Genomic DNA, 16,397 nt, shown 5'->3' with positions numbered 1-16,397 from the left:
TTTCTGTGCCATCCTCTCACTTTCTGGTGCTCTATCAGACAGTGCTCCCTGCTGTTCATAGAGTTTTCATGGCCAGTTTTTCCAGAAGTGGGTGGCCAGGTCCTTCTTCCTAGTCTGTCTGACTCTGGAAGCTCCGCTGAAACCTGTCCACTATGGGTGTCCCTGCTGGTATTTGAAATATGGGTGGCACAGCATTCAGCACCACAGCAACAAGCAGGATGACAACAGGCAGACGGGTTGTGTGGTTGCCTGACCTAAAAACGAACCCATGTGGTGGTAGTGAGAGTGCCAAATCTTAACCACTAGACCACCAAGGCTAGGAGAGCTATAGAGCATTTAAATTTTATATTCATATTGCAACTTGCATTGGACATCTTTTCTTGATTGATTTTCTTAGTCCTTATAGAGAGTTGGTAACGTTCATAGTTACTCCTAATACTTTAAAAGTAACCACATTCACAAATACATCAGAATCTTAATTTTAGGTTTATATGTTATTGATATCATTGTTTGTCACCCCATCTTTGGTCAATTCTTCATTTATTACCTGCTACCAATTCTTCAAAATCTCTCTCTTGTTTTTCCAGTTGTTATGTATTATTTTCAAATGGCCCCCTTCCTTAATCAGTTTACATTTGGGAATACTGAGATCCTCTAGAGTTGGCTGCAAAATAAATATTGCAAGATCAAATTGTTCAAAGAGTAATTTATTTTAATTTACTAAAATAGGTATATCTTGAACTTATCTATCTAAGCATTTCAGAAACCTTATAAACAGGAATCAGAAAAACATATATGATAATTCTTTCTAAAAAGTGAATATTGTAGCATAAATGTGTAGCACAAAATTCTGCAAGGAATAGCATATATACCTTAGAGATTCTGTTAAATTAGATTAGGCTTCTCATATATATAATGTATATATTAATAAATATATAAAATATAACATATCTATAACATATGTAATAACATCTAATATATAATATATATATTAGAGAGAAAGAGAGAGAGAGATATATATAGCTGTCTCTGTCTCTATCGCTGTCTTAAAGGCTCATTCTAAGCATTTAACAATGATTTTTCTGGAGCTTCAGGTAAAAGATTCCCTCCTCCAATTTTGACTTTGATGGGGAAAACTGAGTCTTTCTATCCTTCTGTCTACCTTAAGAGGCCCTTCATTTTATTTTTATCTTTCATCATATGTATGTAATTGTATGTATGCATGTAATTTATTTGCATGTATGTAATTTACTTTTATCTTTCATCATATGTATGTAATTTTAAACATAAATGATAATTCATAGACAATTTTTATTCTCATACAATTCTTGGATTGTTGTTTATTTTTTTAATTCTATTTTTTGCACAATCTGGTGTTTTTTTTGCCGCACAGAAGTTAGTTTTTATTGATAACTGAATCACCTAAATACTGAAATGATGTCATATTTGACATTACTTTGATAAAGCAATCTAAAGCCATGTGGCAAAAATTACCTTATTAAAATAAATCTTTATGACAACCCTGTAAGATAGGTGTGAAAACTTGGTCATAGATAGCACAACTATCATACAGGAACTGGGAATTGAGCTAGAAGTCTGACCGCAGTACGTTTATGCTCTATAACCATGCTGTGCTGGAGTTGGATGGTATATAACCTTGAGGCGTGGAAAGAGGTTGAACTCAATGCTCTACGCAGGGGGACCTCAGTAAAGTATAGAAATGACTCAGTCATTCACCCTACGGTGATGGAGCACTGGCCAAGTGCTCTTTCAGGCACGTTTATGCTTATGTTTTTGTTTTGTTTTTTCCGAATAAGCTCTAAATCTAGAGAAAGAGATAAACATATAAATAGATAAACACAGTATGACATGACAAGTGATATCTAGAGATTGGAGCAGCAATGATGGAGCAATCAAGACTTATGAGCGTAAAAACTCACTTTATACACTTTAAAACTAGTACAGATCCTACGGAGCTTCAATACAGTTCGGCTCTGTCTGAACACCTGCCGTGAGCTACATCTCAGGCCTTGAGAATAGAGTAGGTCTTTATTGTTGTTTCTGATTGGAGTGCTTGTTTGTTAGTAACACCTGACTATAATTGGATTTGGTAAGAAAAAAGGATTATAGAGAAAAGAACAGAAATGTAAGTGATAGGGCCTCTGAATCAATATAAATAGTATTAAATGACTTAATTTCTATGTTTATTTTATGAAACTATATATCTTCTAGGCCATAAGAGATGGCATCATCTTTTAACATAAGTTAAAAAGTACTCTAGTAGTTGGTGTGTTGAGGAACATGGAAATTACTTGAGAAATTAATACACAAGAAAGAAATATTACTTTGTTTTGAAAATTTTACAGAAAATAATTGTATGTGCAAAAAATAAGTTTTGAAAATCTAAAGCTTAGAGAAAGATATATAGAGAAGAAAATCTTGATATCAGACATGGGAAATAACTTGAATCCTGTTTAATTTAAGTCTAAATGCTCTTATTGAGCATGGACGCTATGTAAAGCACATTAGTGTTAAGAGCATGAAAGTATGAATTGAATGCATTACCTAAAATATACATTGAGTTAAGAAGGTACCCACTTAGAGTGACTTGACTTAATTCTAAATTTATAAAACGTGATTACTGACGCCCCAAATTTTCAATATGTTCTAAAAAGTACATATAATTCTCCTGTATGTTGAAACTAAATATATAAATACACCAAATGCATGTCTATTAATTTATATATAAATCTCAGAAATGAATTTGTGTTTACATTGTTTAACTTGAGATGTTTCTATAATGCCTCAATCTCTCTGTTTGGAAGTCAGAGGTGGAAATTCACAATATAGAGATATTTGAGCTGTTTCAAGTACATCTAATGGGAAATTTGTAGAAATAGTTATTTTAGTATCAAACCAAACACCATCAAGCTAATTATATTTTCTGGATGAATCTGAGAAATATAATACATTTCTAAAGCAAAATTCAATTCATGACAGGGTAATAAACTTAATTACATATATATCTAATAATTAGGAATACTAAATAACTAAAGATTTAACTAATCCTCAAATGATAATTAAAAAAACAAAAATTCCAGTTTAAGATGCAAAATTGATCATATGTATCTCTTCTTATCTCCAAGATACCATAGAAATTACATAAAATTATTAGTTATGTTTTTATTATAAAAATCATAATAATACAGAGAAGTCAGAGACCATCAGGTTATAACGCAGTTTAACATATATATGGGATTTGAAAAACAAATGAAGGAGGAGAACTGATGAAACTAGTTGGAGGAACCATATCCCAGAGAATTCATAGACAGGACTGCTGCTCTGAGAGGCTGAGGAATCAGAAAATACTGGGTAGCAAGTTTATATATCCAGGGGAGAAATCAAAAACTTGTCTAAGGAATATTATACCCCGCTTCTTCACAAAAGACTCAACAACTGGACATCTGCCATTGCTTAGGGAGAAATATGCAAATATTTTCTATATAACTGAACTCTAGTGAATAGGCATTTCTCCAAATCTTCACCCAAAAGGAAAGCCCATAAATCAAGAAGCCTGACCTGTATACACTTAACTCACAGTCATTCTTACATTACCTTGTTCTTAAATATGAATGGGCAAAGAATGATCTTGGGCCATTTGAGGAAAGTCTATAACGTGAAAGAAACATATTCCCCTTCCCCCTCCAACAAAAGGAGATTAAAAACTCAAAGGAAACACTAATGATTCAAAGAAAAGAAGTTTAATAACAAACTAAAACAAGCAAACATCTCTAATTAGTATCTCAGAGGGACTTAACGTATTATATCATGAGACAAGAGGCTGTGGAAAGAAGGATTTCTTGGATATTAAAAATATAATTGCCATAATAAATTCAGAAGAAAGAGTTCTTGGAAACTGAAAATATGATTGCTAAATAAATAATTAAATTTAAGAGTTGGATAAATAAAATTGCAACAATATCTCGGAAATGTGAATATAAAGAGATGCGGGAAAATGCAACTAATAATTCCAAGAGGAGAAACAACTGTGCATGAAGGGAAAGATAACTATAGGTTAGTATGTGGATGTACAATAAATAATACGCACCCGTATGTAACAAGGCACGCCGTCTTTATCGTGTCAACTTTTAAAACCAAATACAAAATACAAAATATAAAAATGAAGATTTATGACATTTATAACATTAAAAGAAATAGACAAAAAAAAACATGATAAGCAATATTAAGACGGGAACCACCTAGGGAGAAGATAAATATATACATAGAGAGAGAGAGATGAATTAGTATACAACTGTGTGAAAAATAAATAAGACAAAGGCAGCTCATTAGGAAAAAATGTACAAAGGATTTGAACAAGTAAATCACAGATGAGAAATTCCAAAGATCAATAACATATGGAAATCTCTCAGCTGCACTAATAATCAGAAAAATGCAAGATACAAAAACAAAGCGATAGTGTTTTTCATTAAACAGATTGGTAAAGAATAGAAAGCTCTGATGAAATGAAATATAGTTGAGAATATATGGGTGGAATGGAATACGGCTGGTCACTTTGGGTGATAGTTGGCAGTACTTAAAAAAAAAACAGTGCAAAAACAGACAAAAACGGGAGAAAATTTTGAGGGTGCTCTCCTTTTTACTAAATCAGCAACAGTCATGAAGACAAGAAATTTATCAGTGCTTTAGTTGGCAAAATAAGTCATTTAAGCAGTTAGCTTTTGGTATATGAAGCTTTTCCAAATGAGAGAATACTTATTTTCCTTTATACTGGCCTTTTCTAGTCAGCTCCCTAGACTACTTAAAGTTTCAGTTAGTATCTGCTACCCTTCCAGCAGGAATTTTTAATCACCAAAACTTTGCTAAGAATCTCTTGTCCCTCAGTATGAAACTTTTTTTCTAAGCCCAGTCTTGGTTTATAAGCCATTGTCATAGAAAATTTTGTTACTAAATGGTAAATAGCCAGCTAGAAAATATTCCATAACGTAAGCTTTTTAACTTGCACAATTTGGGATTAAATTTATTTTTACAGAAGAATGGCTGTTGTTTCATTAAAAAATAGTTTATGAAATACTTCTCATAACTAACTTGAAGAAATAAGGACAGACTCGTGGAAGGAATTTTCCATTTATTTTGAAAGCAGCGTAAATAGAAGAAAAACTCTATGTTTAGGCTAATGCAAAGTTTTAATACAAAGCTTCCCCAGTTTAAACAAACAAATAAATAATTGCCCCTTCTTTACTGAATATGAAAGTTTATACCAGAATAAGATCATGTATTTACTTGGCCAAAAGGCAGGTGGGTAACTGTTGCAGAGTGAAAAATTAACACATTATATTGGTTTGTTCTCCGAACTGTCCTGAATTTCCTCCTGCTCCTCTTTTGGTATCAAGGATGTCGACTGAATACCTATGTCAGAGGGGTGCTGGGGTACCTAAGATACTCCAATTCATGAAGATCTCTTGAAGAGTTCAGTGCCAAGTGCTAGGGTGGGGACACTTGCAAAATATCTCAAGTGAATAAGTAAATCAGTTAATCAGTCTGGGTGCCTCTGAATGATTCTGTCTCAGGTTTTTCGTATCTTCCAGAATATTTGACAGGGAGGAAGTCTATTTTCTGGGAGTTGCAAAATATGTCTTCACCACAAAGTAAACCCAGGAAACCGGGAATGTAAGAGAGATCAGAGGACATTCATGTGCCTATGTGATGAGCTGCTCCTTCAAACTGGAAGACCCAGGGAAAGGAAGGTCAAGGCGTCAGTAGGTTACCTGGGGCAGTTGGAGGAACAGATTATGTGAAAGCACATTTCTTCTTCGTGTCCACTGCCACAGCACACATCCCTGTTGGTTTTAGAAAAGTCTTGGAAAAATGTGCTAACAGGTAAAAAAGACAAATTTCAACAAGAAAAAGTAGGAGTGAAAATTCAGTTCCAATAGTGCAGTATCCGTGTAACTATCAAGTGCTAATGAATATAAGTTGGAGAATGTAATAATATGCTCATTTGCTGAACTTAACACTATAGTTACATGAATATAATTAAAGATAACTTTCTAGTGTCAATGAAGCTTCATGAGGACTGACTTACATAAAATTTGACAAAGCGGTTTCTCTGAACATATGGGTAAGTCCCAGAAATGATTAACTGTGCACTTTTCTTAAAAGCTTCTAAATTCCTGATAGTTGCAAATAGACAGCCTTTGCAGTTTGCTCAGTTGTGCTATAGGTGATTGTTTACTCATCTTGTAACATGGTTTAGGTAAAAACGAGATTTTGTGGAATCCTGAATACTGAGTTATTCAGGATTATACTCCTGTACACATTAATTAAATCCTCTGAACATCAGTTTTTTCCTCTGTAAAATGGTGAATAATAATACCCACTTATTTTGTTTTTGTTTGTATGTTTCTTTAATGTGAATTAGCATTTATATTTAAGTGCCCGGGGTATATTATATTCTCAGTCATTATTATTATACTAGGTGACTATTTGCTAATGACATAATTTTAGGAGCTTATCTACTATTGTTTCACGCTAGATATTCAATTATTAATTCAGACAACAATCAACAAAAGTAGGAAGTTGGGGGGCTATTTGAAGAACTATATGCTAGATCACAGTGAGCAAAAGCTAAAATTAGTAATTGTTGAAGTGAAGGAAGTTTCCAAGAGACAGATCCTGTGTTAACGTGGAAGCGAAGGTAAGGTATAGAATTTAATGAGATGGCGAAACACTGGGGGATTTTGAAGAAAGAAATGACAGGCGCTAATCTGCATTTTAACAGGATTTCTCTGGCTATTCTATGGACATTAAATTCTGAGGCTGGCTAGTCAGGAAGCTCTTGAAACAGTCCAGATAAGAAATGATGGAGAAGTGGATTTGAACATAAAGGTGGCTATGCTGAGTACTGGTCAGATCAGAGTGTATACGAATTTTGAAGGTAGAGATGACAAAATTTACTCATGTATTAGATTTAGGAGGTAAGAGGACCAACAAAATTAAATATCACGTTAAGATCACCGTTACGTGCAATTGAAATATGGGATTCCCATTAGCTGAGGTGGGGAATTCTGGAGACCATACTTTAAAGTGCGAAATCAAGAGTTCATTTAGGAATATGATATTGCGAAAGATGATTATAGATCTATGGAAAGAAAAAACTTTACTGACCCTTGCAAGATCTTTTCCTCAACCATACCGGTACTCCCACTGCTTTTGCTAAATCCAAAGTCACCAACAGCAGCTGCTAAGTGATGCTCCCCAGTCTTGCTGACCCTGAGTCCCATCCCATGACTAATAAATCCAGTTTCCCACACCTTCCAAGAATCCAAACAGAGAACAGTTACCAGAACAAAACTGAACTTTAACTGCTCTTTCCCACTTTGCACTGTAAGACCTGTCAGCCACGTGCACCCCAGACCTTGAGCTATTTTCGTATAGCAAAGTGTTTGTTAAAAGTTTGAGCTAATGGCTTTCAGTTGTTCTTTCTCCTTCCTGAGTGATTTGGATCAGGACCAGACTCCCCATTGCTCAGACTGGGATGCTTCAGGGAGGACAGAGCCTGGAAACCTCACTGCTATTTTCCCTCTTAGGGACTCGCACTTCTAGACAACCAGCCAAGCTCTGATTCTGTTTGGAATTTGATTGTTTGTGTTAGAGTGCCTCGCACGCCTGTATTATTATCATTATCATCACATGGTGACTTTTATGTGTGAGATAAAGATGCATCATTGGTTGTGATTGGGGGCGGGTGGCTCTTTACTGTTTATTTTCACCACTGGAATGGGTGTAGACAACAAAGCCAGTGGCCCTCTGACTACTTACTATTTGTATTGGTGTTAACAACACTAAATATTAAATACTGGATGAATCTCACTGTGTTAGTCTTCTAGGGCTGCCATAACAAAATTCCACAGACTGGATGGCTTAAACAACAGAAATTTATTTTTCACAGTTTTGGAGGCTTGAATACCCAAGATCAAGATGCCAGCAGGGTAGGCTTCTCTACCTCTTCTCTTGGCTTATAGGTGGCCACCATCTCACTGTGTGCTCAGGTGACTTCTTTGCTCATGCGTGGGGAGAGAGCTAGTGAGATTTCTGATGTCTCTTCTTATAAGGACACTAATTCTATGGGATCAGAACTCTGCCCTTAGAACCTTATTTAACCTTAATTATTTCCTTCAAGGTCCCATGTCCAAATCCAGTCACACTGGGATTACAGTTTCAACATAAGAATTTTGGGAGGACACAGATATTCAGTCCACAACACTCCCCAAGGACAATTTAGAATTACAGCGTTATTTTAAAGAATTTTTGACATTAAAAAGATTGTTCATTCAGAGGCATACAAGGGAAAAGTCCTCATGAGGAGATTTTCTTTCCTCTCTACAAGAAAGAGTTCATGTAAAAGATCACTTTATTTCAACCAGCTGTAACAAATCTCGTTTGCGTGTGTGTGTGTGAGTGCATGTTTGTGTGAGTGTTTGTGTGTGTGAAGATCAGTTTCCTGCATCTATTCTTTCTCTCTTCCTTGCAGAGGGAATATAATTAGGTTTTTCCAATGATCATTTATTATTTGTCTAAAGTCAGCTCCCACTTCCTTCTCCTGTACTTCTCATTTCTCTCCGTCTCCTACTCTTTTCCCCACTCTTGGGAAATTTTGGAGACATTGATAAAAGTTTTGTTTTCTGTCATTATGTTTGTACTCTAAGAATATCTAGCTCAGATAAACAGAGTTTCAAAAAAGAAGTAAAAAACCACAAACTGCGTTTCTTGTGCTTAAAAAAATATGAGCTATGTAAAAACAAAGCAAAAAATCCCAAAACAAACCGCAACTGAGAAATGCAATCCAGTTACAACCTCGCTCACAACTTATAACAAGATGCCTGGTTCAAATGAAAAAGGAAGAATTTATAAAGATGAATTTAAAAGTCTTTAAAATTTAGTTTATGAATTCATAGGTTCATAAACTGTATTAGAAAACTGTGCAGGCTCATGTAATATTCCTGAAAAAATACGTGACTCCTTGGACTAGTTAGAATGAGAAAATAATAAAAGCTTGGAAAATACTATATATCTTCTTCCACATTTTATTATATAAAATTAATGTCAACACAAAATCCCAGCTTATACAATAACAAGGTTAAACTTCTCATGCTTTAAATTTTCTAAATGCCCTACATTGGTTTTAAGACTCAAATAACTTACCATTGGTTTTACAAATGTTTTAGATTTTAAATATTGCAAAATTCACAAGTCCTCAAAACCACCCTCACTTCTGACACCAATTTCAAGTTTGGGGGTCCCCAAGCCCACTCTCAGGTTCTGTAATTCACTAGGATTTACGAAAGTCATTATTTTCAGGGTTATTTTCATGGATTATTACAGCAAAAGTATACAGATTAACATTCATCACAGGAAGAGACCCGCAGGGCATGGTCTAGGAGTCACCAGGCACAAGTTTGCAGTTGCTCTCTTGGTGAAATCATGTGGACAGTGCCAGTGCCAATTTCTCCCGGAAATAATGTGTGATAAAACACAAGGAGTATTGCCCACCAAGGAAGCTTACTCAAGCCTTGGTGTCCAGAGATTTTATTGGGGTTTGCTTACATGAACCGCCACGAATGACTGCCCACATGGCTGATGTCCTCCAACTTGTCAAGAGATTAGCTGATATCATGTGGCCCAAAGCCCCCACCATAAAACACATTGTTAACAATGACTGGCTTGGACCAGAGCCCCAGGTAAACAAAGATGCTTTTATCAGGCAGGATATTGCAAGGGCTTAAATGTTACTTCTCAGGAGCCACAGGCAAAAACCCAACCTCTCTTTGGACAGTGTTAATCCTTTACTGCACCAATGCATAAAACTGCCTTTAACTAAGTGAAATTTAAATAAAGGTTGTTTTCCTAAAGGGTTTAATATCATGAATTCTTATAATGCTACAAAAAAAGGACTTAATATACAGTGAAATTATATTTCCTGATCCTTAATTAAATTTAAAACCTTAGGTTAATTTTGACTTAATTAAATTTGAAAAAATCTTTGGATATGTGGACAATATCAAAATAGGGAAAAAAAACAAATTTTGATCACTAATGTAAACCTTATGTGTGCATGTACGTGTATAAATATAAAACATATATAACATAAGATACATGTTATAGTTTAATAAGACAAGAAATTTTATATAAAATATTCATTGAGGGGCCTGGCCCAGGGGTGTAGTGGTTAAGTTCACGTACTCCGCTTTGGTGGCCCGGGGTTCATGGATTCAGATCCTGGGCACGAACCTACACACTGCTCATCAAGCCATGCTGTGGAGGCATCCCACATACAAAATAGAGGAAGATTGGCACAGACATTAGCTCAGGGACAATCTCCCTCAAACATAATAAAAGGGGGGAGGATTGGCAACAGATGTTAGCTCAGGGCCAATCTTCCTCACCAAAAAAAAAAAAAAATGTAGTAAATAACTATTGCAGCTGAAGCATAAGCTGTATGGAGTGTATGCCAAGTGCTTAAAAACATAGTAATAATAAATAAATAAACAAAAAGAAAACTGCCTTAAAAAATATTAATTGATACATTAAGGTGAAAATTAAAAGTTTGATTTTATAATCTATTTACTTGATTATATATTTGTGTATACTTAAACATATATGCATAATGGTACATTGAGATTACAAACATATGAATAATAAAAACAAATACAAAAAGAAAAATGAAATAATATTATTAAAATGTTTGGCCAAAATGTTGGTTCAATGGTAACGATTCATTATATACATAAAAAGAAAAGCTTATACATATTTTATTTCAAAATATTACTGGATAATATACAAAAAAGTAAATTAAATTTTTACTATGAAAAGATCAAATTATTATCTCCCCAGATAGAAAAATATGCTCTTGTTTTTTGAAAAGGTTATGTTCTGAATAACCATTGTTACATATTGCTATGCTTTTCCAATAATTATTTCTTACATTAAAACATATTATTTATGTTCATATGTGTAACCCTCTGTCAATTCTTGATTTTACCTTTTCTAAATTCAGAATCCAAATTCAGAAAAATAAAACTATAAATTTGTCATTTATGCCTAAAACTATCTGTAGATTTCCATTAGATTACATAATGATTTGCTCCTTTACCTTAAAAATGGAGGGATAATAAAAATAGTTTGTTTGCATTCTCTAATTTTTAATTAACTCATAAATATTGTGAGAACTCTTTGTATACTCAACTCACAATGGCAAAAGGTGACCTGACATATCATGAGAAGTTCAGTTTTCATAGTTTCACTATATATAAATAAAATTTGTATAAATAACCTCAATGATTGCATCTCTCTCAAGTTACAGAATTCACGTTCAAGTCAAAGCTGGTAAATAATTCTACCCATGAATATTTGTTTCTAGATTTTAATGCACATCTCAATCAAGGAGACTGGTGGCAAATATTGAAAGCTTCATGATAAAAATCAGAAGGCCATGGAGAGTCATCAGTGGTCTCACTGATCACAAAGTGTTTTTACTCCCAGGGTAATCATGAATGACAGTCTTATAAATCAATTTTGTGCGATACCCCTTAAGAAAGCATTCCACTGTTCCATTTTGCTAACGTTGGCTAACGTAGTTCATTGGCCAGAATGTTTAGAGAAAAACTGGCTGCAAGCTTAAATCAACATCAGCAATTTTACTCAAAATTGTTGAGGATGTTTCTGGCATATATTCTACCTGCCAAACTAATGACCCCAGCAAAACTGTGAAAGTAGAGCATAGACAGAGATAAAAGTCCTCAATGTATATTTGAATATTTGTAGATAACTTTTATACAGTGGTCACACTCAAATGGATATAAATATCTTCTCACTACTGTTTGTCTATTTTCTGGGTGGCTAGTAGCTTTTCCTTATCAAAAAACAACTGCTTTATCAACTGCTAATTTTTTTTTTTAGACTATGTTAGGACACACTAACTTACTCATCCAGTTGCAGAGGTGCCCAATTTTTGGAGACCATAATCCAAGAATTATGGAAGACACTACTCGGCATCTAGAAACTCAATTGTCCTTATCATCCTCACTCCAAAATGAAAGTTTGCGAAGTTAGCTGAACAATTATCGTAGAGATTTTATGCAGTATACCCGAGTCTACAATCAACAGCTGTAGACCGCTTCTGCCTAGATAACCAGTTTGCTGAAAATGACACCACAGAAGAGTGCTCTTGGATCTCATTGAAAGAGACTTTATCAGGCACTCTTAATCATGATTACTGCAATCATGAAAACTCCAAGGAATTGAACTTCAGGTCACGTCTCAGTTAAAAGTCATTATACATGCATTTCCTGTACCTCCATACTAATGGGAGATATAATACAGAATCTCTCAAGATTCTTTAGAAGCAGACAAATCATAAAAGGGACTGTTTTCCAAAGAACCTTGAAGCAACATGTGGAAAGCTTTCATCCAAGATTCCTTGTCTAAGACTCTGACTTCCACACCCTTTTTGTCTCATTATCTTTGTTCTATTTTTAGCTCTCTTATTCCTTTCTTTTAGGATAAAATTCCAGATTATTAACTAGTAAGGACTAAAACTTTTAAAACTTTTCCCTTTAACTCTAATTCTCTCTTTTCTAAGGGCTATTTTGAAAATAAATCACTGATAGGATAAGGAGTAAGACACAGTAGAAAGAAATCTTGATAACCTGGCTCTCCTACCACTTTCTGGGTCATCTGAATCAGGGAATCCAGATGGAGGATGGGATATGCTTTTATGATTAGAACTCAGGTAAAATAATGGGACAAATGGAAGTCCTTTCACAGTCAATTAATGGTTCTACTCCTTGTGTTCCAATGTTTCATGGTTCTACATTGTATCCTACTCAGAACCCTAAATGCTGCTTCACAGCCACTCCCAGACAGATGATTACAGTGGTCAAAGAAATCCAAAAGTTATATGAGTACTCAAGACTCAACAATCTCCAAAGGTCGTGGATGGCACTAATGGAAATCTCAGATAGAGGTGACAATCTGGACTTTGACAATTAGCCTAAGTGTGCTACCCCTTAAGCCAATGCTGGCCGAAAGGAAGAAGTGAAAAACATGAAACACTACACTGACCTTTGCAAGGCCTTAGCTTCAACTGTTCTTTCCACCTCTTTTGCTAAAGCCAAATCGACCAACCAACAAGTGCTTAACTAGGGCCCACATCTTGCTGTCTCTGCATCTTATCCCATGAATATCGCAACTTCTGTTTCTCCATAGTTTCCAAGAGTCTGAACGGTGAATGATTCTTGGAATAAAACTAAACTTCCCCAGACCTATCTTATGAAACATTTAATCATCTTGCTCCCCACAAAACAGTCATCTTGAACTGTTCTCATGTTGCAATGTTCTAGTAAAGGCTTGAGGTAATGGCTTTTGATTGGTCTTTCTTCTTCCACATTTAATTTGAGATAACTGTCTATTAAATATTCTAGTAGAATAAATATATGAGGTTCTACGATTTTTTGCCATTGCACCTCAGCTAGAAGAATTACACTGAACATAGTTCCAACTACATGTTCAATGAAGAGCCAGACAAAAGACTCTAGGTCAGTCCAAGCAGTGAGAGATGCCGTTCTGGTGTGACAACTGTAGTGTGTGATCTGGTGCTCTATCTGATTCCCCCTTCAGAACTCATAACCTCACTTCCCTGTTAGCCAGGAATGTTGGCTCTGACCTCTGACATCTCCTGGGGAATTGATCTTGGTCAAAGAGAGCAGTCTCACAAAAGCTATACTGTCTCCCTGGTGTTATCCTACATCCGACGACATGATGACAGATTACAAAGGTCTACACCGAGACCTGTATCTTCCAATCCTTTATTGTGCTCTTTATTCTTGGCCTTCATTACTGATCTTGGTTATTATCTGTAGAATTCATAAAAACGTCTGAAGGTTGTAAGAGGATTTTGGTGAGAGATTCAATTCCAAACAGCTTCTCTAGGTACTGATGATCTTTTGGGAGATTTGGACACAGCTTTTTCCTCGTGCCACATCTCCGACAACCTCCCCACTCAAATCAGTATATATTGAAGTATGAAAAATAATAAATAAATACTGAACTACAATGGATTTTAAGTAATTATCACTTTCGAAACAATGCCAATCTTGTAAAGAAAATCAGTGCACCTATTTGGTCTTATAATTTACCAGTTTCTGTGATTGTTAGATACCACAAAGCCTTAATAATCAATATAAATCCATACTTATAATATGAACAGCATTGTTGACTGCAGAGAGCCTCCCTAATTATGCAGTAGTAGAGTCACGGGGGAAATTTTAGAAAGCTAGGCCATCAGAGCTTGTCTCAATTTTTAATGTTTACAGAAAAAGAAACCAAATTTAACTGAAACCATATTTGAATTCACTAAGATAAATGACTCAATATCTTTTCTCGAATCAAATTAGGCAAATTTACAACATCTGTCATGTGTTTATGTTTTGCATATCATACTGTGAAAACAAAGAGGCATTGTAAAGTGGTGGTATCGAATGGGATGGGCCAACAATAAAACTAGGGACTTAGAGAAACAAACGATGCATAAGTTTCATAAGACAAAAATAACTCAGAAAAAAAAGGCAAAGTGATGTCTTTGCGATGACAACTTGCTCTTAGTGTTTGAATAAGTGAGGAGAAAAATTCAAGTTCATGAATGTACGGCATTTTGATGTGGAACCAGAATAATTAACATGAGTTACAGAGAACAAACACATCGGGAAAAAAGCAATAAATGTCACGTTAAGGAGATAAGAGGACTAATTCAATAAGAGTGGCTGAGGGCAGAATTTATATTTTCTATTGGTCTTAGGCAATAGAATTGGAGGCATAAAAGGAAAAATGAAGGATTGAGTCATGAGTGTACCAGTCGCATTAATGACAACGCGTAGCCTATATTTTTCAACACTAGTTTTGTAAGAGTAACAAAAATTCTAAGAATGACACTCAGGGAAAAGGATTACATCAGTGTTTACTTTCAGTATTGAGGCCGTGTGGATGATCAAGTCACATCAATAAAAGTTCATCCTTTCTTTTTAAAATTTTCAACGAGTCAATGCATTGGAGTAATACCAAGGACAGAAATAAAATTCACATAGTTTAGATTATTCACCACTTGTCCAAATACTGTTTACAGTGTGAAAGTGTATGTAATCATGTCTCATTAAATCATACTTGAAATGAGTGTGGAATGCCAAGTGCTTTGACATGTAAGATGGCAATTTTAAAAATCACATCAGTCTTTTTGTTTGTCTTATCAATGTCTTAGTGTCTTTTGGAAAGCAGACAATTTTAAACTTGAAGAAGTCCAATTTAACAAATTTTTCTTCTTTGGATTGTGGTTTTGGTGACTTCTTTAAGAAACCTCCCTGTGCCTCTATCTCTGTTTCTCTCTTTTCTTCCTTTAAGGACACCAGTCATATTGGACTATTTTAACTTTTAAAAATATTTAATATCTTGTAGGATTTGATCTTCCTCCTTTTAAAGAATTTCCTAAATGTGCCAAAATGGTTATTTTTCAAATGTAAATGTATCTAACCACGTTTTCTCCAAAAGAACTATTTTATTCTTATGTAATATGACTAAATTCATAAACGGCTTTGGAAATAATTAGTATCTTCAATACTGAGTCATCCAGCTGAATTGATTCATAACTAGTTGCCAATTACAGAAAGCCAATTCAAACTGAAAAATAAATATAACTTAATGGCTTGTAAAAAGAAGTCTGAAGGTGGACCTTCAGGTTAGATGAGATATGATTGTTTGGCTCAAATTATATCACAGCAGACTATTTTCTTTCTATACCTCCACTCTGCTTCCACAGAATTGGCTTCCTTCTAGGCTGGAGTCTCTAATCATGTCCCAAAAAAATAGATGTAGTAGTTTCCTGGAGCTTGGATTGGAAGAAATACCTTTCCAATTGCATGTAAAATTGGTTGGGGATGCATTTCCAAAAGAAATGAGGAGTACAGTTACCAGGGAGTAAAGTCGCTCTTGTATCAAGTAATATCTCACAGACATTTCATGATGGCAAATCAATGGGCAACATCTAACATTAGCAATTTAACAAATAGTGATATTAATATGTTATTAATAATTGTGGAGTTAATCACCAGGAGAGGCAAAAAGCCAAAATGACAATAAATTGGGGTGTCTGGTGAATAAAGCAAAGTGTGCATAGGGCTGATGCTGGAGGATAGTTGTTTTCCACTAGAAACTCTTCTTGACTTTTGTCTTTATAAATTGCAGTTATTATCTTATTAAATCTAACTCAGCAATACGGTATCATGGCCCCACCCCAGACATGCTGTATACCAGTAGTGGGTGTGGTGATTGAA

This window comes from Ceratotherium simum, chromosome 14 (assembly GCF_057802395.1).
Source record: "Ceratotherium simum simum isolate JZ-2026a chromosome 14, ASM5780239v1, whole genome shotgun sequence".
Taxonomy (NCBI): domain Eukaryota; kingdom Metazoa; phylum Chordata; class Mammalia; order Perissodactyla; family Rhinocerotidae; genus Ceratotherium; species Ceratotherium simum.
This window is presented reverse-complemented; position numbering follows the sequence as displayed.